Consider the following 19,830-nt stretch of genomic DNA (forward strand, 5'->3'; position numbering starts at 1 on the left):
TGAATCTCCAGGCCCAGATGAAATATATCCCAGGATGTTAACAGAAGCAAGGAAGGAAATAGCGGAGGCTCTGACTATCATTTTCCAATCCACCCTGGCAAAAGGCGTCGTGCAGGAGGATTTGAGGATTGCTAACGTTGTACCATTGTTTAAAAAGGGAGAAAGGGAAAGATCGAGTAAATACAGGCCAGTCAGCATAAACTCGATGGGAAGTATGAATCGTCATTTAGAAAGGCACGGATTAATCAAGGACAGTCAGCGTGGATTTGTTAAGGGATGGTCGTTTGAATTGAATTATTTGAGGAGGTATCAATGAGGATCGATGAGGGTATCGCGATTGAAGGAGTCAACATGGATTTTAACGAGGCTTTTGACAAAGTCCTACATGGCAGATTTGTCAAAAATGTAAAAGCCCATTGGATCCAAGGGACATTGGCAAGTTGAATCCAAAATTGGCTGAGTAGCAGGAAGCAAGCGGTTGTGGTCGACGGGTGCTTTTGTGACTGGAAGGCTGTTTCGAGTGGGGTTCCATGCGGCTTCGTACTCGGTCCCTGCTTTTCATGGTACAGATCATTGATTTAGACTGAAATGTAGGGGGCATGATGAAGAAATTTGCAGATGATACAAAAATTGTTCCTGTGGTTGAGAGTGAGGAGGAAAGCTGTCGACTGCAGGAAGATATCCATAGAGCAGACAGGTGGAAAGAAAAGTGGCAAATGCAATTCAATCTGAAGAAGTGTGAGGTAATGCAATTAGTGAGGTGGGGGGGGGGGGGTGGGGCAAAAAAGCAAGGGAGTATATAATAAATATTGCAATTAATTTGCCATTCACACGCCCATTCTGCAAATTTACCAATGTCTTCCTTTATTATTCGCATTTTTCTTTGCATTAACTACAGCTCGCAATTAGCTGTCGTCCCTAAATTTTGAAATTGTACTTCCGATTCCCGTGTCCAAATCATGAATGTAAATTTTGAACTAAAGTGGTCCCAGCACCGATAAATTGTGAACAACAGTGGTCCCACCACTGATAAAGTGTTCACAACAGTGGTCCCATCACAGATATATCGTGAACAACAGTTGTGCCAGCATCGATAAATTGTGAACAACCGTGGCCCAGCACCGATAAATTGTGAACAGCAGTGGTCCCAGCACCGATAAATTGTGAACAACTGTCGTCCCAGGAATTTTGATCTTGAACTGCAGTTGAAACTTTTGCACAAAAGAAAATAACGTCCCCAAATCGTCCCACGTGAATCTCAAATGCTTTGGGAAGAAGTTCAATAGAAACAATCAGGACTTTAAAGGCACCTCAACGACCTGAACTTTCGTTGAATGAATTTTGTTAGCCATTGCATTCGACCGTGAAATCGCTCTTGACTTTCATGTCATTGAAGCAGAGTGTGGCCGCTTTGCATCTGTGATCATGTCGGTGGCGTGTTTAGCTTTGATATTGATCGCTTCCAATTTGTAAAATTTCATCAATCGTCAGGAAAAATAAACCAAGAATCGAATTGTCCCTCTAAGTGATGAACTGAAGGGATTGGTGATCCAAGCAGATCTGGAAAATGCGTGGTGCAATCGGTCAGGAGTTACAAATCCACCCTCCATCCACTCGGCAATTATATTGAATGAACTTTACTCTGGCCCAGTGTCGCCGCACTGAAATCGAGTATTTCTCCGGCATGTTTTTTTTCATAGTTGCTGGTTTAAGAGTGAAGACTGGTTGGTTGGATTTTCACTCCTACAAGCTTTAATCATTCACTTTTCACTGACTGTAGACAGTTTTTATATTGGTCGCTGCAATCTCAAAGTTTAGCCCAGTGAATTATTGGTTTAGCAGGTGATCTCTTCACCTGTTCTCGGCGGTGTTATCCGTTAGCGTGAAAGTTTGATTGTTCGAGCCCTTATTTTATTTTTCCTCAGGATTCATCGCCTCAAAGTTCCAGGGTTTCAACGCATGTTTTGGAATCAAGAAAATGTACCGGAATCATTGCCAGCTGAGCAGGGCTGATATTCTACCATTTACCCTGCGGTCGGGAATCAGGCACATGAATCATATAAAGGAATGGAACATTGGCTTCACGGTAATTACAATTCTCCTTGACAGGCAAGCCCCCGAAAGGCCCGAAGGGAGGCCGCATTCGCAGGAGGAGAGCTGGTTCGCTGTGACATGGAGATTTCTGTAGTGAGTGAGACCAGACTGTTCCTATGTTCAGAGAATAAATTTCACACCCTTTATTTTGGAAAAGCAAAACGGTGGGGATTTTTGTCATAGCCCGATGCCTTTCGTGTTGTATCAGATGTTCCTCGTTGCGTTACTTTCATCTTGATCGGAGAACCAGTTCGGGCGCTCCTGTGATAAACAGCGACAATTGCCAGTTAATGTTAAATTTAACAACGACTCCACTGCGTTTTTAATCCCACTCTTAAGCTGCAGTCTACAAAATGAAAAAAAAATCATCACATTCAAAGCATAAAAATCTTATTAAAGTTTTGACTGTCTCTCGGGAACCACGTCAACATCGTCTTCAGTCTGAAATGGAAAGTTATCGATCGATTCATGGTGATTAAAACAGGGACTCAACTACGAACAGGATTTAATTAGCTTCATGTAATTAATGTAATAAGTCCATCACTCTTTTTAAAGTTAATTCCCTGACTGGGAATCGAACCTCGCGGCGGTGAGAGTACCTAATTCTCACCACCAGGCCATTGGGGAGCTCCCAAGATTGCGCACGAGACAAAGTGGAACTGATGACATTTTTTTTTCTTTCGCTCTTTCATGATTCATTCAGCTCTGTGTTTATTCTCAGGCCTCTTATCTCTCCTTTTCAGCTTCAGATTGCGGATATTCCTGTGGCGAAATATCAATAATATAGAACATCTCACAGCCCCGGTATATTTGCTGTTTCTCTGTGCAGTTCTGTGCAGAATCAAACTGCACGCAAATACCGACAGTGCCTCTCTCTCACTCCCCACAGAAGCAGGAGGAGATGCCACTTTAAACTGTCAGTTGCTTCACACGATTCATGATGGACCTGCGTGGCCTTGCAGTTTTCCAAGGAGCTGCATTCGGTGCGTGAATGTTGGAAATGGAAACATGTCCATCAGCAGCTTGTGGGAGTATTTTCCCTCACTTTCCATTTCATGTACATGCCTACTTGCACTTGGTGATGTCATTGCCTGAACATCACCTCTGTCGCGATATTATTTCGAACAGAAAATGGCATTTTGTGCGAGCAGTTTGTCTGGCAGGAAAATGACCTGAATTACAAAGGGCTAAGTCGGAAAGGCCGCGTTGCTCTGCTTGTTCGCAGCAAAGAATTTTCAACGTTTCCTTGGGGTTTGGTTTGTAGGATTCGGCGCTTTCATCACCACGGCAATGGTTCGATTGTCGGTCTCAACATCCACATATTATACACTCTACCATAAGTGTACTGTACTCAAATTGCTGATTTTTTCATTGTGAGGGGAAGAAACATAAACGTGTGGACATTAATTACGAATTCATCAGCTGGGTTGCACCTTTTCTTTTCCTACCGTCTCAGTCTTTCCATCTTTACCCTTCTCTGCTGGTGTTGCAGGTTCCATCATTCTTCGCTGTTCACGATGCCTGAGAAGTCCATCAGGAGAAAACAGGCAAAGTCAAGAGACAGAGACAGGGAGAGATTAAAACACAGAAATAAATTGTATAAATGTCAAGTTCTGCGAACAAGCAGAACTTAGAATGGAGCTTGGGAGAGATTCCTTCACGTGTCTTGCAATTTTGCAAGCGATCATTGGGCTCCGAGTTAAAAGCGTCGTTGGCGATGGAGCACCTCTCTGAGGGAGCGAACAAGGTCCGTTCGTTCAAGTTCATATTAATTTGAACACTGAACAAACTTTGAAAAGTGGCGCTGCGAACAGGATTCGAACCTGTGCAGGGAAACCCCATTGGATTTCAAGTCCAACGCCTTAACCACTCGGCCATCGCAGCTGCAAACATCGATGATGCACAGCTATAAATCGGAATGCGTAGGGTTATCACACGAGATCTGTGACACTTTGTTCTCTCAGACAGGTTTCCAACTGGAAACTTGCAGCTTGTTAATGTGCTGACTTTGCTGTCTCGGTGAGAGAATTCTCGTTTATCACGTGAGAAACCGGGGTTCGATTTCCGGTTCGTTTCGGATTATTTTCATTCTCCATTCATAAGATCGCGTGAATTGTGCGACATTCGCCCTCAGCTTCAATCTGCGCACCATTTGAGACATTTTCCATTCTCCACGTGCAAGTCTAACGCCTTAATCATTCGGTCATCGCAGCTGCAAGCGACAAATCCGACACGGCTGCAGAAGAGAATGAAGAAGGTTATGACAGGAGAACTCTGAGACTGTATGTTCTTTTCGACAGGTTTCGAACTGAGCGCATGCCGCCGGCTGCGATGCGGACTTTGTTATTTCAGTAATAAAATTCTTGCTTTCTGCGCGGGAGGCGCGGGTTCGATCACCACCCAATAGAGGAGCATTTTTCATTCTCCATTCATGAGGTCGAGTGAATTGGGATACATTGACATTCAGCTTGAATTTGAACACCATCTTGTGATATTTTCCTTTCTCCATGTGTGTTATCGTCGACAGAACCTCTGCATTCTGTCCTCCATGCACTGGAATTAAGACAATCCTGCCGACTACACCGCTGACAAGACGTGAGAAGCCAATTAGTGATTTTGAACTAAAAATGGTAACACCGCAGGGCTCGTCCGGGATCTCTCACATAACAATCAGCAAATCCCCAAAGCGAGAATCATACCCGAAGACCAACGAGCCACTGATAACAGAGGGGTGAAACGAATGCAGAATTCGGTGCCACCCACAGCCGATCGGCCACCATTCTCTACATCCTATCACTTTTTCTATTCCGATGTACGGCAATGTGAAGACGTACATTAACTATTTCATATCAACAATATTAGCCTCTCTTTACCACATTCGTTTCGAATGTGCGAGTTGTAATATCAAGTGAGGCTTTGCAGAATTAATTGCTCTAAAGCTACATTGTTGTCTGTCTTGGCATCCGCAGATTATCCACTCTACCACAAGTATAACAGTGACGACACTTCAAAAATACTTCATTGGCTGTAAAGCGCTTTGGGACGTCTTGATGTCGTGAAAAGCGCTTTATAAAGACAAGAATTTGTTTTTATTCTGGGCTAAAAGGACTGATGATTTCACTATGAGGACGAAGTGACATCAATATGTGGACATTGGCTACGAGTTCATCATCTGGGTTGGTCCTTTACTTTTCCTACCGTCTCAGTCTTTCCATCTTTACCGTTCTCTGCTGGTGTCGCAGGTTCGATGAGCTTTGTCCGTTCAAGGAAGCCTGATAAGTTCATCAGGGGAAAACACAGAGGGACAGAGACAGAGGGAGATAGAGAGATAAAAGTATAGAAAAAAAAGCCTGAATATCAAGTTAGCAGAATTTGAAATGAAGCTTGAGAGAGATGGAATCATACACTCATAGAATCGTTACTGCACAGAAGGAGGACATTCGGCCCATTGAGCCTGCCCCTGCTCTCTTTAAGAGAAATCCAGTTCGTCCCATTCCCCCGTTCTTTCCCTGTCGACCCGCAAATATTTTTCCTTCAAATACTTATCCAATTCCTTTTAGAAAGTCACGATTAAATCTGCTTCCACCACACTTTCCGGAGATGCATTCCAGATTATATCTACTCGCTGATTTAAAACGTTTTTCCTCATATCGCCTTTGGTTCTTTTGTCAACCACCGTAAATCTGTGTCCTCTGGTTCTCGACCCTTCCGCCAACGGGAGCAGTTTCTGTTTATTTACTTTATCTAAACCCGTCATGATTTTGAACACTTCTATCAAATCTCCTCTCAACCTTCCTGCCCGAAGGAGAACAACCCCAGCTTCTCCAGTCTTTCCACATAACTGAAGTCCCTCATCCCTGGAATCATTCCAGTAAATCTCTTCTGCGCCACCTCTAAGGCCTTCACATCCTTCCAAAAGTGTGGTGCCCAGAATTGGACACAATTCTCCAGTTGTGGATTATTGTGAAGTTTCCTTCAAGCACCTTGAAATTTTGCAAGAGACCACTCGGCTCCCAATTAAAAGGCTCTGCCGCGGTGGAGGATCTATCTGAGAGAAGGAAATGCGGCCCGTTATTTCCAGTTCATATTTATTTGAGCATTGAACAAAACGTTCAACAATAGCGCCGCGAGCAGCATTCCAATGTTTCACCGAAAGACCCTGTCGAGTTTTAGATCGAACGTCTGAACCACTCGGCCATCACATACAGCGAGTGCTGGTAATGCAGGGCTGTAAATCAGAATGTGCAAGGTACTCAGAGGATATTTGTGAAATTATATGTTGTTTCAAACAGGTTTCCAATTGGACAGGTTTCCATGAAAACGTTGCTGTTTCACTGGTAGAATTTGCACTTAGCACGCGAGGGAACAGGGTTCGTATTCCAGACCAATTAAGGCGCATTTTTATTCTGCACCTCTGAGATCGCCTGAATTGGGATAAATTCACCTTCAGTTTCAATCTGCACACCGCCGTGAGGCATTTTACTCTCTCCGTGTGTGTTGCGTCGACAAACCGGCTGCATTCCGGCCTCTGGACCTCAAACATGCTCGAGGATTAAATTAATCCTGCTTTCTGCAACGCTGAAAAAATGGGAGAAAGAAATAAGTGAATCTTCACTGGAAATAGTCAAACAGGAGGGTTTTGGGATTTGAACCCCCAACCTCTCACATATCAAACAGTGAAACGCCCAAAATGAAAACCATAATCCGAGAACAAGAAGCGGTCAGTAACACAACCGTACAACCAGTCGGAAATTTCCCTGCTACTCACAACCGCTTCTGTCCATCGAATCATAGAATGGTGACAGCACAGAAGGAGGCTATTCGGCTCATCGAGCCCGTGGCGGCTTTTAAAGGATCAATCCAATTAGTTCCATTCCCGGCCCTTTCCCGGTGCTCTGTATTTTTCCACTTCAAATTCCTTTTTTAAGTCACGATTGAATCTGCTTCCACCATCCTTTCAAGCAGCGCATTCCAGATCAGAACTACTCGCTGCGTAATTAAGTTTTTCCTCATATCGCCTTTTGTTCTTTTGCAATCACCTCAAATCTGTGTCCTCTGGTTCCCGACCATTCTGCCAATTAAAACAGCTTCTCTTTATTTACTTGATCTAAACCCTTCATGACTTTGAACACTTCCAGCAAATCTCCTCTGAACCTTCTCTGCACAAAGGCGAACAACCCCGGCACCAGGCAAATGCCGTCAATTAGCTTCAATTAATTTATTTGATCATTAAATAGACCTTTGAAGACAGACCTTGTTTTGTGGAAGTGTGAGCTGGTGGTTTAAATCGCTGGTTTCAATGTTTGGGGCGTTTCTCGATTCGAATTTTCCACTGACAGAATTTCTGCAAATATCCATTTTGACTTGTTCACAGAAAACCCGATTGTCGTGCGATGGAGCAGAGGATGTGAAAGAAGCTGAAAGTGAAAGTGCAGATATTATTTTCATCACGGGGACAGGACACGTTTCCACAGGTAAGGAAATCTCACCTTCAGATTCTTTCCAGCAGAGTGTGACAGGTGATCAGAGTGACCGGGCTCTAGCGGCGCAATCAGTCCTTATTTCAGTTACAGGCTCAGGAAATACCGGGGTTTTTAATTCGAATCTCAGCAAGATCAAACAAACCTTTTGTTTGTGAACATTTCGACCGGAGTTGAAGGTACAATTGATGTGTTCCAAAATTCATTTAATTATCTGAATTGCCATGTGGTTCCTCCGGACGACGCGGTTGCAAGCGCAGATGAGATGTTTCGTATTACTTGTTTACAGGAGGGAGGCTGCGGTTTTAGAGACACAAACTATGATTTTGATCCATCTTCAAATCGTGGGATTTAACTGGAGCTTTAAACCAGAGCCAGAGGCCGCTCAGCCAGGATACTTTCCATCCTACACTTCAGGAGCTAGTTTTACAGGAACAGAATTACTGCAAGCAAGAATTCTACCCCTGAAGCACCAATGCTGCCACGGCAGCAGGATGCATGTGTCCAGTTGGAAACCTGTCTGAAGGAGCATGCAGTCTGACAGCGCCGGAAGTCGAGCAGATTGACTTTCGGTCCGAGCAGATGATGACTCTCCTTCTTGAGAGAGTTTCGCCAATCCAGCTCAGAATGGTTTAAGAATCATGAATTCGGATGGGACTGGAGCCACTTGTGTAAGATGAAGTGTCGGGGGCAGTTTCACATCCTTGACGGACATCAATGATCCTGTTGCGGTTTTGCTGTAAAATTTCACTTCCCAGCTCCCGAACTAAAATCCAACGCCGTTGCAACTCGAATCCACAACCTTTGAATGGCTTATCAAACAAAACAAGTAGAAGTCCAGCACACTAGCCATTGCGTCACAGGGTCAGTTGCCAAAAAATCCCGAATAAAAAGAAAGACATGTTTCTCCGGTCCAGGGGCAAAGTGACAATGGATATTATTCAAAAAACTGTCCCCTCGAATCTGTCTTTATGTATTTTTTTGTAAAGCTTCGATTTTAAAAGTTATAAAAAGCCGAAATAAATAAAGTAAATTATAAGAATCGAATCCGTGATTAAGGCGTTACAACATCCTCTAAGCAACTGAGTTAACCGGCCGTACTGATGGTCCATTAGACATTTTAATTAATTTCTGTACCTGTACGCTAGTTGGCAGCGCTTTCTGCACTTGGACTCCTAAATCTCTCTGCTCCTCCACAGTTCCTAGTTTCTCACCATTTAGAAAACATTCTGATTTATCTTTCTTAGATTTAAATTGGATGATCTCGCTCACCCCGCATTGAACTATATTTGCCGCAGTTTTGCCCACTCACTGAATCGATCAATTCCCACTTTTCAACTTCCTGCTTCAATCTTCATGACTTATTGCGTCACCAGAAGGCTGCGTGTTCAAATCACGAGGTCACCGTTTCTTTTCGAGCTGATCAGATTCTGGATCGTTCCGGGATGAATATTGTATCTGCTTTTTCTCAATAAACAGAACCTTGCTCTGAAGTCTGCTTCCCTGGTTCTCAAATTTCAGGAAGGCGTCTCATTCCGCCCTCGACTATTGATTTTGACCTGCGGTTGAAACTTTTGCAAAGATGGAAAATAAGTCCCCAAATCGCTCCACGTGAATCTTAAACGCTTTGGGAAGACGTTCAATGCAAACAATCAGGAATTTAAAGGCACCTCAATGACCTGCACTTTCTTGGAATGAGTTTTGTTCGCCATTGCATTCGACCGTGAAATCGCTCCCGGCTTTCATCTCACTGAAGTGAAGAGTGTGACCGCGTTCCATCTGTCAGAGTGGAAGTGACGAGTTTGGGGTCGGTATGGGTCGTTTAAAAATTTTGAAATCTCACCAAGCAGCAGGGAAAAAGAATCTTGGAATCAAATTGTCCCTGTCAGTGATGAATTGAAGTGAATATCGCTCCAAGCAGATCTGGACAACTCGCAGTGCAGCCGCACAGGAGTTCCAAATCCACCTTCTCGCCACTCGGCAATCGCATGAACGGAACTTTACTCTGACCCAGTGTCACCGCGCTGAAATCGAGTATGTCTCGGCCACACTTTTTCTGAACATCATGGTTACTGGTTTAAGAGTGAAAACTGCCGTCCGCTTCACTGTAAGTGCAAGAGACATCTTTGTAAACACCGAGTCGTGTCACAGACCTGCTCGTCGGACCTGCTCATTTCATCGCATCTCATTTTCAGCAAACCTGAATATTACTGGAATAGAGAATGGCGAATCACACCTCGAGAAATCAATCCTCTCGACCACGAGGGGACGGAGTCTTCCAACATACAGGTGTTTCATGACAAGGTGAGTTTAATGTTCAGGAATAACAGAGCACAGATTTTCACTCGTGCAAACTTCACACACTTTATTTTGGAAAAGTAAACTGATAGCAGAGAGAATTTATTTTGATCGCTGCAACCTGAATTTTTAGTTCGTTGAATCAGTAGTTCAACGCAAATGTGTGCTGTCTCTGTGGCGCAATCGGTTAGCGCGTTCGGCTGTTAACCGAAAGGTTTGTGGTTCGATCCCACCCAGGGACGGTGGGGACACTTTTATCTTCATGGTCTCGCATTTCCTGGTTCTGATGTTTGTTTTGGCTGCAAAACAAATGCCCGGTTTCAATGGCCAGCTGAGCACGGCCAATCTTCCACCATTTGACCTGTGATTGGCTTCGCGGAAATCTGAATTCTTCTTGACAGACAAGGTCCGAAGGTTGCAGGAGAGCCGCTTCACACTGACATGGATATTTCTGCAGTGAGTGACGCCAGACTGTTTCCACAATGAATGTCACTCCCTTTTATTTTGGAAACGCAAAATTGTATTCACATTCCGATGGGTTTCAGTTGATTTGTGAGAGATCATGAAAGGATCCTGCAGCGCTGCCTTGGATAATAACAACAGTTCTAAGCCGCATTTCAGTCGCGGCAACAAATCCTTCCATCCGAGTATCTGCACCCTTGAATCCGAGTATTTGCACCATTCCACCGGAGTATCTGCACCATTCCACCGGAGTATCTGCACCATTAAATCCGAGCATCTGCACCCTCACACCGGAGTATTTGCGCCCTCACACCGGAGTTTCTGCGCCCTCACACTGGAGTTTCTGCGCCCTCACACCGGAGTTTCTGCGCCCTCACACCGGAGTTTCTGCGCCCTCACACCGGAGTTTTTGCGCCCTCACACCGGAGTTTCTGCGCCCTCACACCGGAGTTTTTGCGCCCTCACACCGGGGTTTCTGCGCCCTCACACCCATAACTCATCAACTGTCCCCAATCATCTTTATTAGCGTAAGGAGACCTAAACAAAACACAACAGTGAAGAAATTGGCTTTATGATTCTTCACCAATGTACGGACACATTTTTGTTTACGGTACTTTAAGGGAGATTTGGGGAAAGTGGCCGCTGATATTCAGAAACTACTACTTGTTACTTTTTTTTTCAGCGGGCTCGTTGGTCTCGGGGGATGATTCTCGCTTCGGGTTTGTTGTTTAAAATATGTGAGAGGTCCCGGGTTCAAATCCCGGACGAGCCCTCATTTCCCCCCCCCCCCCCCAGACTTTTGATCTTGAGCTGCTGTTCAAACTGGCAGGGTGTTTGGAGGTATCTCAATGATCTCACGTCCTCTGAATGCATTCTGCTTGCAATTGCAATTGACCTTGAAACCGCTCTCGGATTTCATCTCACTGAAGCAGAATGTGGCCGCTTTTTATCTGTCAGCGTGGAGGTGACGAGGTTGTGGTTGATAACCGCGGGCACACCTGTCCGGACATTGGTCGTCAGAATGTACAAAATGCTGTCTCAAATACTCTGTTGTCATCCTGGGAGCTCTAGATTTCCATGCCCAACCTTTCCCCGAGTAAGAATGTATCCAGTCTGCACCCGAACTATCTCCTCACTCAAAGCCTCCCATTGCTCATTTACTGTTTTACCTGCCAATTTTTGATTCCAATCCACCTGGACCCGATCCCTTTTCAACTCGCTGCAATTCGCTCTTCCCAGTTGAGTATATTCATACCTGATTTTTCCTTGCATTTTCCATAACTACACTAAACCTGCTGCAAATGCTCCCCCAGAGAATCATGCTCCACTTGCCCCACTTCTTTCCCCTAAATAAATCCAACACTGCTTCCTTCCTCGTTGGGCTGAAAACATACAGATTATGAAATTTCTCTTGTACACATTTCAGGAATTGCTCGCCCTCTTTGACTTTTACACTGCTATTTCGCAGTCTATATTCTGATAAATGAAGTTCCCTTTTATCACTACTCTAAAATTATTGCATCTTTCTCCAATTTCCCTGCCAATTTGCTCCTCTATCTCCTTCCCACTATTTGGCCCCCCTATAGAATGCATCCAGCAGCGTAATAGCTCCTCAATTGTTCCTTAATTCTAAACAAATAGATTCTGCCTTTGAACCCTTAAGCATGTCAACCCTTTCTACCGCTGTCACAGTATTTTTGATCAATAGTGCCTGCTCCCCTCTAGCCCCGCCCCCCCTCCTTTTTTCCCCTGCCTTTCCTGAATACGTTGTCGCCTGGAATATCGAAGTGGCCACTTCTCCGCTTGTTTGAGCCAGGTCTCCATTGTTGACACTAGAACATAATCCCATGTTACCACTTGTGTCTGCAGCTCACCAACCTTATTTACCAAGTATGTTAAACACAACATCAGGGCATAAAGTTCGGACAAGTTCCAATGCCCAATTAAATGTTCTATACACTAATGTACGCAGCATAAGAAATAAAACAAGTGAATTAGAAGCGTAAATTAAGCTTATAGTGCATGACGTAGTGCTCATCACTGAGACCTGACGACAAACTGGGTATGACTGAGATAAATATTTCAAGTTATAAGCCGTTTGGAAAGGATAGGGACATTGGAAAAGGCGGTGGAGTAGCGATATTGATGAGGGATACTATTACTGCATTGGAAAGAAGAGATATCAGTAAAGGTGAGCACGCAGTAGAAAGGCTTTGCGTAGAAATGAGTAACAGAATAAAATACAAGACTTTGGTGGGAGTTGTTTATAGACTTCCGGATAGCGGTGAAAAAGTAACAGGATACACAAAAGCGGACAGGTTGTTCGAGGTTTGGAACTCACTGTCTGAGAGGGTGGTCGAGGCAGAAAACCTCAACTCATTTAAAAAGTACTTGGATGTGCATTTGAAGTGCCGTAATCTCCAGGGCTATGGACCAAGTGTTGGAAAGTAGGATTAAGTTGGATAGCTCTTTTTCGGCCGGCACAGACACGATAGGCCGAATGGCTTCCTTCTGTTCTGTAATTTTCTATGATTCCATGATTCCGTGTGTGGGAAGGGATTCACTCAGTCATCACACGTGCTGAGACACCAGGGAGTTCAAAAGTGACTGCAGGAGTTTGATTCTGCTGTTAATCCCATCCAGAACTGAACCATTTTCATTCTGACATTTCGGGTTTGTTTCTTCTGATGTTAATAACCCCTATAACTGGGCTGGAGTTTAATTTTCTGGATATCTGTTGAATAAATCAGCTTTGTTTTAAACATCTTGTTGTCGATTTTGGTCTTTCCCACCTGAGTGTTTAGCATCACCTGACTGGAGCTCAGAAAGGACAATCTGGGGGCAGGATCTTCCGATGGGAACAGAACTTCAACCTGGACACAGTCCTTCAGGGCCACACTGAGAGGGGCAAACAGCACTTTGGTCTTTCTTGGCTCTGTTCACTGATAGCAAAGTGGCCGTGCGGCATCCAGTCTAAAAATGACACTGGTAATTATTCTCTGAAGATTTAACCTCTTTGTGTGACAGTCCTGAGTCGACCATTTAAGGCAGGCGTTAACTCATTTAAAATAAACCCGCTTAAAATAAATGGGTTATGAATTGTGATTTCCGTGAAGCCAATGTTCCATTCCTTTATATGATTGACGTGCCTGCTCTCCGACCGCAGGGTAAATGGTGGAATATCAGCCCTGCTCAGCCGGCAATCATCACGGTACATTTTCTTGCAGACAAAACACACATTGAAACCCTGGAACTTTGAGGCGATGAATCCTTAGGGAAAATAAAATTAGGGCTCAAACCATCAAACCTTCGCGTCAAACGATAGCACCACGAGACAGGTGAAGAATTTACCGACTGAACCAAGAATTCACTCAGCTAACCTTTGAGGTTGCAGTGACCAATCTAACATTTGTCTACTGTCAGTCCAAAATGAATGATTGAAGCTTGCAGGAGTGAAAATCCAACGAGCCGGTCTTCACTCTTAAATCAGCAACTATGAAGTTAAGAGAAACGTGCCGGATAAATACTCGATTTCAGCGCGGTGACACTGGGCCAGAGTAAAGCTCAGTCAATATGATCGCTGAGTGGCGAGAGGGTGGATTTGGAACTCCTGAGCGACTGCACAGCGCATTTTCCAGATCTGCTTGGAGCACCAATCCCTTCAATTCATCACTTGCAGGGACAATTCGATTCTCGGTTTCTTTTCCCCGATGCTTGGTGAAATTTTAAAATTTGAAAGCGACCAATATCAAAGCGAACCTCGTCACTGACATGATCACAGATACAAAGCGGACACACTCTGCTTCAGTGAGATGAAAGCCCAGAGCGGTTTCAAGGTCGAATGCAATTGTAAGCAAAGCTCGTTCAATGAAAGTGCAGGTCATTGAGGTGCCTTTAAAGTCCTGATTGTTTGAACTGAACTTCTTCCGAAGGTGCTTGAGATTCAAGTGGAGTGATCTGGGGACTTCTTTCCCCTCTTTGCAAAAGTTTGAACCGCAGGTAAAGATCAAAAGTCCCGGGTTAAATTCGGGCTTCGACTCTCGAATCGAGAATTATACCCCGACCTCAACCAGCCCAGAGACAAGAACGTGTCCTTTCATTGACGTGCGGCGGTCACATTCCATGAGAGGTCGATCTGAAAAATGAAAGGGCATTTTTGAAGAAACATTTTGATCAATTCTGTGTTGGCTCTCTGAACAAGGACAAACACCACACTGTCTATTTTCGCATGTCAGATTCATTGAACATCATAAATTACATAAAGGCGCCGCTGAGAGTTGAACCCAGAATCTCCTGTTTATTCGACAAGCGCTTTAACCAACTAAGCCACGGAGCAAATTCCTGGCTGTGGTTTTCACCTCCTCTCATTAATATCTATCAGCCACACGTCACATTCTGTTGGGGGTTCAGACTGTTCCATCTTTGTCTGTTTCGGTTGCCCGTTTCCCTGTGAATCCCGATAATGCCTGCGTTTCAGTCTGTGTTTATCTGTGTGTGTCCATCAGTGCGTTGATACACGGATGGATATGTTTGCTTGTGTTTGTTTGTTACATTAAATAATTTAGAGGATCAGAAAATTCTCGCTCTGACACTGAAGAACTAATGAAGCAAATTTCACAGCGAAGTGTTGTTTATCGTGGTGCTGAAATTTTTAAAAAAATCTTAAGAGGTGCAAAAAGGGAAAACGAGAAAAACTTGTGAAGGAAAATACGGACAACTCTCACGGCATTTACAGTGTAAAAAGAGAAAGAAGGGTGACTTAGAGTAATGTGGGCGCTTGAAAGACGGATGGGGGCGATATTGTAATTGAAATTCAGGAAATGGCAGACTTGCTAAATACTCAGAAAAGGATGAGGATAATATCCCAGAGACACGAGGAAAACTGAAATTAAATCAAGGGGATTCAGTGCAAGTAAAATAATGGTAATGGAGAAAGTAATTGGACTAAAGATAAACAAATCTCCAGGACCTGATGGTTACCATCCCAGGGGATTAAAAGGAATCGGTGAGGAAATTGTACATGCTTCAGTCATGATCGTTCAAAACTCTCTTGAATCAGGAATTGTTCCATGGATTGAAAAATTAGCAATGTCACTCCATTATTGAGGAAGGGGAGGAGAGATAAAATAGAAAATTACAGACCTATTATTCTGGCGTCTGTTGTGGGGAAGTTACCAGTATCTGTTACTAGGGAAAGAATGACTGAGCACTTGGATACACAGGAATTGATCAGAGAGAGCCAGCATGGATTTGTAAAGACGAAGTCAAGTCCAACGAAACTAGTTGAACTTTTTGAAGATATAATAACGTGGTAGATAATGGAGTGTCTATGGGTGTTTATGTGTATTGACTTCCAGAGGCATTCGATAAGGTGCCACATAAGAGACTGTTAACACAAATGGGAGCACATGGAAATTAAAGCAACCCATTGACATGGGTAGGGAGTTGGTTGGGAGGTAGGAGACAGAGAGTAGAGATAATGGATTTGCGCTCAAATTGACAGGATGTGATTAGTGGTGTCCCCCAGGGATCTGAACCGGGGCATCAGCTTTTTACTATATGCATAAATGACGTAGATGAATGAATGAGAGCCGTATATCCAAGTTTGTCGACGGCACCAAGTTAGGTGGCACAGTGAGTGGTGCAGGTCGGAGCATAAAGTTATAAGGGAAATTGATAGATTAAGTGAGTTGGTGAAACTGTGGCAGATGGAGCTTACATAGAATTACATAGAATGTACATCTCAGAAACAGGCAATTCGGCCCAACTAGACTCTGCCGGTGTTTATGCTGCAGACGAACCTCCTCCAACCCCTCTTCATCTACCCTTATGAGCAAACCCTTATATTCCTTTCTCCTCCATGTGTTTATCTAGCTTCCCCGTAAACGCATCCATGCTATTCGTCTTAACTACTTCTTGATGTAGCGAGTTGCACATTCTAACGAGTCTCTGGGTATATATGGTTCTCTTGAATGCCAGATTGGATTATTTAGTGACTATCTTTTATTTATGGCCCCAAGTTTTTGAATCATCACCACCAAAAGTTCAAACACCTGTTCTGCATCTGACCTATCAAACCCTTGCATAATCTTGCAGTCCCATATCAGGTCACCCCTCAGCCTTCTCTTTCCGATGGAAAAGAGCCCCAGTCTGTTCAATCTTTCAATATGGGGAAGTATGAACTTTGGACCGAAGTAAGATAGGTTGGAATACTTTCCAACTGGTGAGAAGCGAGGAACTGTGGAGGAGGAAAGATGTTTAAGGGTCCAAGTGCAGAAATCACTAAAAGTCAGTGGACAGTAGCAAAAAATAACCCAAAAGGCGAATGGAATGTTGGCCTTTATCTTAAGGGAGTTGGAATTCAAAGGGGTGTAAGTTATGTTACAGTTATATAAACTCTGCTGAGACCACATTTCTAGTACTGCATTCAGTTCTGAGCACCACACTTCAGGGAGGATATATTGGCCTTGGAGGGGGTGCAGCGCAGATTCACCAGAATGATACCGGGGCTAAAATAGTTAAGTTATGTCGGACAGGTTGCACAGACAAGGTTTGTATTTCCTTGTGTATAGAAGATTAAGTGATGATGTAATCGAGTTGTTGAAGGTGATTAAATGAGCCAATGGTGTGTGTGCGAGCTGTGAAACAGCTTGAAATCCCAATCCTCTCCACCACTGGGGACTGAGTCTTCCAACAGACAGGGATTTTCACTCGTGCAAGTTTCATCCACATTTTCTGCTCTTCATTTCTCCGACCTGCTTGTTGCGCCTTTCCCTTCAATTCAGGACTTACAGGAAAAACTCGATACTGCGGTCAATCTTCGGGTCACGTGGTGAGATTTCAAATAATTGAAATCGACTCTTATCACCCCCAATATCGTCACCTACACGTTTGACGAAAGCAAAGCGGCTTCTATCGCGGTTTGGCTGCACAACTCGTTCAAAGATACTGTCGGTAATTGAAGGGTCTTTCAAGTCATGACACGAACATAACAGTTCGCACTGCCGTTTTCCCCAAGACGCTTCAGATTCATGGGGAATGATTTCAGTCTGGCGGTTAAATCCGTTCCCTCTTCACAAATCCGCCTTTGAACCCGGGACTTTTAGTAATAACCACACCGAACTGGTTTGTCCTGTATTTTACATTACTTTCTAAATATTACAGATAAGCAGAGCACTTGAGCTGTCACAACTGTGACTTTGACTTTTCTCCCTCTCCTCTAGACCTCCCCGTCAACTGCCACTAACCACAATCTTCTGACACTCTTCTCCATCAGAAAGTTCAGAGCCTCGGTTTTCAAATGAAATAACGCCCATCTCTTCAATCAACGACAGCCCAGAGAGAGTTTCTTAATTTCAGCTCCCACTTTCCCCAAATCCACAAAGTAGCATCAAAATAATTGTCCTTAAGTTAATAATAATAATATAATTAAAAGTTCTTATCGTCTGGGGTTTTGTTTCAGATGCCACGGCTTTTAACGGTTCACTGCGGATGTTTAACGATTCGCCTCTTGGTTGGAGGCTTCTGTGTGGGAAAGATCACGAAGCGATAATTGAGAGACCGAGGATGAAGCTGTTTGATGGGAGCACTGGTGACACAGACCGTGCGCGGCTCCAGTGGCGCAATCGGTCAGCGCGCGTTTCTTCAACAAGTCCTCCGCTCGAGAAATGCTGGGGTTGTGCGTTTCAGCCTCACCTAAAGTAATTGAACCTTCTCAACATTTTGACTGGAGTTCAATGTAAAACCGGTTCCATAACGTATCGACTTCTTCATGTCCCCATGTGGGCACTGAGGCTCCTCTGGCCTCCCGTCTTGCAACAGCAGGCGAGAGTTTATTTGTTTATAAAAGGAGAGAGGGCGATTGGCGAGAGCTGAAATGGTAAAGCGGCCGGCAGGAGATCTTTGTATCTGAAGAACCAAAAACACAATTCTTCTTTCCGTGAAGCAGGTATTCATCTGTTTGAAGTGTCGTGTAGGGAAAATTCGTGAGGCAAATCTGCTGCCCGGTGTCACGGTGTAACGGGTGAAATTATTCAGCTTTCAATTGTTGATCGGCTGAAAGGTCGAGAGGCATTTTCCAGCTCCCGTGTGGAACAAGTTTAGCTTTTGAGCCATTTTGTGAAGTGTTTTTTTGAATTGCTGCTAACGAATGACAAGACATTTTGTACAAACAAGAAGAATTGTAAACTCACGAGTTCGCTGTCCATGTTTCTGACATCATGATCAACAGAAACAAGGATTCTCCTCAACGCGTTGCTGAAATTGTATAAATGGGATACTCCCCCTAATTCGACATCTGCAGGGATAATTCAGATTCCCACCATGAATTGGTATGATGGAAAACAATCGGACAGCGAGCCGGGATAGCTCAGTCGGTAGAGCATCAGACTTTTAAAACAGGTAGTAATCTGGGAGTCCAGGGTTCAAGTCCCTGTTCAGGCTCAAAATTTTACAACAGCTGGCAACTTCTGCTTTTCCAGCGGACCAACATTGGCGAAAGGAGCAAGAGTTGGCCATCCAGTCCCTCGAGCCTGCTCCGCCATTTCATAACGTCATCGCTGATCTTCGACCTCAACTCCACTTTCCCGACTTATCCCCATATCCCTTGAGTTCCTTCGTGTCCATAAATCTATCTATCTCAGTTTTGAATCGATTCAATGGCTCAGCATCCACAGCTTTCTGGGGCAGAGAATTCCAATGGTTCACAACCCTCTCAGTGAAGAAATCATTCCTCAACACTGTTCTATATGGCCGGCCCCTTTTGTTGAGATTATAACCATTCGTTCTAGACTCTCCAGCTCGGGGAAACAGCGTCCCAGCATCTACCCTCTAAGAATTTTATATGTTTCAATGAGATCACCTCATTATTGTAAACTCCAGAGAATATAGGCTCATTCTACTCAATCTCTCCTCACAGGACAACCCTCGCATCCCAGGAATCAATCGAGTGAACCTTTGTTACAGCCACTCTAAGGCAAGTATATCGTTCCGCAGGTAAGGAGATCAAAACTGTACACAGTACTCCAGATGCGGTCTCACCAATGCCCTATATAATTACAGCAAGAATTCCTTATCATTGTTCGCCAACCACCTCGCAATAAAGACCAACAGACCATTTGCTTTCCTAATTGTTTGCTGCACCTGCATGTTAACCTTCTGTAATCCGTGTACAAGGACACACAAATCTCTCTGACTATGAACATTTCGTAGTCTATCACCTTTTACAAGATATTGTGCTTTTCTAATCTTCCTACCAAAGTGAATAACCTCACATTTCCACACTTTATACTTCATTTGCCACCTTCTAGCCCACTCACTTAACCTGTCTACATCACTTTGCATCCTCTTTGCGTCCTCCTCACAGCTTACTTCCCCAACTGGTTTTGTATCGCCAGCAAACTTGGATACATTACACTCGGTTCCCTCATCTAAGTCATTAATATAGATTGTAAATAGCTGAAGCCCAAGCACTGATCTTCACAGCACCCAACTGGTT

The 19,830-nt window shown here is 44.1% G+C and overlaps 3 non-coding genes across 3 annotated transcripts; 2 read left to right on the forward strand and 1 right to left on the reverse strand.

Annotated features, from left to right (window-relative positions):
- Positions 1-3,896: 3,896 nt before the first annotated feature.
- On the reverse strand, positions 3,897-3,978 carry trnas-uga (transfer RNA serine (anticodon UGA)). Its single transcript has one exon. It is a non-coding gene; the product is annotated as a tRNA-Ser (tRNA).
- Positions 3,979-10,040: 6,062 nt separating this feature from the next.
- trnan-guu (transfer RNA asparagine (anticodon GUU)) lies at positions 10,041-10,114 on the forward strand. The gene has a single exon. It is a non-coding gene; the product is annotated as a tRNA-Asn (tRNA).
- Positions 10,115-18,691: 8,577 nt separating this feature from the next.
- Positions 18,692-18,776, forward strand: trnak-uuu (transfer RNA lysine (anticodon UUU)). The gene is given in 2 exon segments: positions 18,692-18,728; positions 18,741-18,776. It is a non-coding gene; the product is annotated as a tRNA-Lys (tRNA).
- Positions 18,777-19,830: the final 1,054 nt, after the last annotated feature.

Source organism: Heptranchias perlo, chromosome 20, assembly GCF_035084215.1.
Source record: "Heptranchias perlo isolate sHepPer1 chromosome 20, sHepPer1.hap1, whole genome shotgun sequence".
Taxonomy (NCBI): Eukaryota; Metazoa; Chordata; class Chondrichthyes; order Hexanchiformes; family Hexanchidae; genus Heptranchias; species Heptranchias perlo.